Below are 3,478 nucleotides of genomic sequence, written 5' to 3'. Positions count from 1 at the left end.
GAGTAACAGTGTCTTCCCCCAGGAATCCAGACATTTTCAATTCCAGGGAAGGAGTGGTAAATATGGAGTAATATTAGACTGATTCTCCAGAAATCTCCTGCTTGATATTCCACTGCTGGCAACATGTCTTTTCTGGTACTGAGATTAACAGCAGGAAGGAGCACTCCATGCATGAGCCTATCCTTCTGGGGTTTTAAAGATTTTTTTTTTTTTAATTTGACAGATATAGATCACAAGTAGGCAGAGAGGCAGGCGGAGAGAGAGAGAGAGGAGGAAGCAGGCTCTCCGCTGAGCAGAGAGCCCGATGTGGGGCTTGATCCCAGGACCCTGGGATCATGACCTAAGTTGAAGGCAGAGGCTTTAACCCACTGAGCCACCCAGGTGCCCCCTTCTGGGGTTTTAATGGGTTTCAGGAAACTTTGAATCTGCTGGAAATCAGAGGTGGAATTAAGACAGATTCTTTACCATTGGCCTGGTGCTGAATGACTTGGATGGACACTTGCTGAGGCAATAACGAGTCTTTAGTGATGCAAACTGGCAACTGCCCAGGACTATGGGGTCTGAGATTTATAATCACATATCACTGAGTTTTTGAAAGCTGAAAATCAAGCCAATAATTAAGATGTTGACTACTAATATTTGTTGAGAGATTTTTGGTTTCGTTTTACTTTCTTTTTAATCAGGGGAAATGATAGTAGGGGGAGAAGGAAAAGGAAGATACCCTAATGAGCATCAGAGCCATTAATTATTGAAAATATCCTATGGGATTATTCTGACTCACAATTTTGGTTAAAATTGGAGTCAAATCATCATTTTTAAAGTTCAGATTCCTATTTTGGTTGCTTAAGGTTATTCATTTATACTTTAATTAGAAAACTGTGGTAGAATACTCTCTATGACTTAGTTTAAAACCCTCATTCCATCATTTGCCCTACTCTTCATTCTAAGAAAAGGGAAAATAGGTCTACTGAATATATATTACTTATGATCCATGAGAGCAGGAACTATATCTTCCTTATTTACTGCTAATTTCAAAGCTTAGTACAGTGTCCAACACAAACTTAGTTCTCAATAAATATCAATTAAATGAATTTCTACCTTCCATATTACCTTGCTTCCAACTTCTAAACCAAATACTAAGAGCTTCACATAACGGCAGCTCTGGTAAGATTCACACCAGTTTTCCTTGTGGTGTGACATTTATTTTTAGGCACCAACTCATTTATTTAGATTAAAGTTAATGAAAACAAATGAAATGACAAATGAAAATAACGTGCTGTGGTCCAGCAGTCTGCGAACTGTCGCCGGCTCCCCGCACGGGTTGGTGGTGGGGGGCGTGCCGAGCATCCCCGGGGAGTGGAGGAGCGCTCTTTTTTCTCTCTCCTCTTTCCCCCCACTCCGCACCCCCGGGCACCCTCAAACCAGGCCGCGCTGCTTCCCTTTCCCTCTTGTCTCGTCCCCCGGCAAACTTTCGGTCCCTCCCCCGCCGGTCACCCGTTCTTCGTCGTAGCTCCAGCCGGCCTTGCCGCCCGGAGGGCTCCTCCGGACCTCCGTGCCTGCAACTCCGACCATTACAAGATCCAGAAACATGTCGATGACACTTCTGTCTGCCTTCTACGATATCGACTTCCTGTGCAAGACGGAGAAATCCGTGGCCAATCTCAATCTGAACATGCTGGACAAGAAGCCGGTGGGGACCCCCGTGGCCGCTGCCCCTAGCTCGGGCTTCACGACCTGCTTTCTCTGCCCACCCCGCGCCTAGGCCCAGCAGCTGCTCGCCCAAGTTCCTGGGCGGGGCTAACCGCAGCAACTATGGCAGCTGGGCGGCGGGCGGCCCCGCCTCCTACAGGATCCTCAAGGAGTTGTCAGGGGGCGGAGGCACGGCCCTGCTTAACAAGGAGAACAAATTTCAGTACCGCTCCTTCAGCAAGGGCAAGCGCAGCCAGCACCTCTTGCACCAGCACCTCTTGCACTAGCAGCAGCAGCAGCAGCAGCAGCACCAGCACCAGCACCAGCACCAGCACCAGCAGCACCAGCACCAGCACCAGCGCAGCAGCACCAGCAGCAGCAGCAGCACGGGGGTGGCGGCTCCCAGATTAACTCGATGCTCCACAAGACTGAGCTGTGCCGGCCCTTCCAGGAGAGCTGCACGTGCAACTACAGCGAGAAGTGCCAGTTCGCGCACTGCTTCCAGGAGCTACCCAGCCTGACACGGCACTGCAAGTACAAGACCGAGTTGTGCCACACCTTCTACACCATCAGCTTCTGCCTCTACTGGCCGCGCTGCCACTTCATCCACAACGCAGAGGAGCGGCGGCCAGCGCCGTCTGGGGGCGTCTCTGGGGACCTGCGCGCCTTAAGCGTGCGGGACGCGCTGCACCTCGGCTTCTCCCGGAAGCCGCTGCCCAAGCTGCATCACAGCCTCAGCTTCTCAGGCTTTCCGTCGGGCCACTACCAGCCCCCGGGGGGCCTCGAGTCGCCGCTGCTGCTCAACAGCCCACGTCGCGCACCGCCGCCGCCACCCTCTTGCTCCTCAGCCTCCTCCTCCTCCTCTGCCGCTTCGTCCTGCTCCTCTTCGGCTCTGTCCTGCTCATGCGCCTCCGCAGCCTCCACGCCCACAGGCGCTCGGACTTGCTGTGCCTCCGCGGCGGCTGCGGCCCTCGGCGGCGTTGCTGTACCGCACAGGGGGCGCGGAGGACCTGCTGGCGCCCGGCGCTCGGTGCGCAGCCTGCCGGTCCGCCTCGTGCGCTAACAACGCCTTTGCGTTTGGCCCGTAACTGAGCAGCTTCATCACGCCGCTTGGCATCCAGACCCACAACTTCGCCTCCGTGGCCGCTGCCTATTATCGCAGCCAGCCAGCAGCAGCAGCAGCAGGTACCCCCGTGCAGCCCCCGGCGCCGCCCAGCGCGCCCCTCCCTGCCAGTGCCACCGCGCCGCCCTCGCCGCCCTTCAACTTCCAGCTGCCGCGCCGCCTGTCCGATTTGCCCGTCTTCGACGCGTCCCCTAGCACCCCGGACTCGCTGTCGGACCCTGACAGATACTTGAGCGGCTCACTCAGCTCGGGCAGTCTCAGCGGCTCCGAGTCCCCCAGCCTTGACCCTGGCCGCTGCCTGCCCATCTCTGATGATTGAGGCAAGAGGGCGCCAGCGAGGAGGAGGAGGAAGGGGGAAGGTTGTTCTGTCGGTTGTTGGAGGGCGCCCCTGCCACCTGGAGTCCTTGTTAAGGGCAGGGAGGGGCGCTGGACTGGGGGGTGACAGGCCATGAGCAGAGTCTGCGGGCCGCACCGAGCACTTGGACTCGAACTTGTGTGCCGGGAGGGGCCCCACCCCTCCCCTTTCGGTTTTCTCTCTTTTTTTTTATTTATTATTTTTATTATTATTATGAAGTTTCATTCTTGTTGAGCAAAAAAAAAAAAAAAAAAGGCAATGAACTTTTGTATTGATGAACAAAATACAACAGGGTAGGTGTGATGCGAACA

The 3,478-nt window shown here is 54.5% G+C and overlaps 1 pseudogene; it reads left to right on the top strand.

Moving 5' to 3' along the window:
* The first annotated feature begins 1,082 nt into the window (after positions 1-1,082).
* Positions 1,083-3,131, top strand: LOC123944914 (annotated as a pseudogene).
* Positions 3,132-3,478: the final 347 nt, after the last annotated feature.

Source organism: Meles meles, chromosome 1 (genome assembly GCF_922984935.1).
Source record: "Meles meles chromosome 1, mMelMel3.1 paternal haplotype, whole genome shotgun sequence".
Lineage (NCBI taxonomy): Eukaryota > Metazoa > Chordata > Mammalia > Carnivora > Mustelidae > Meles > Meles meles.
This window is presented reverse-complemented; position numbering and strand designations above follow the sequence as displayed.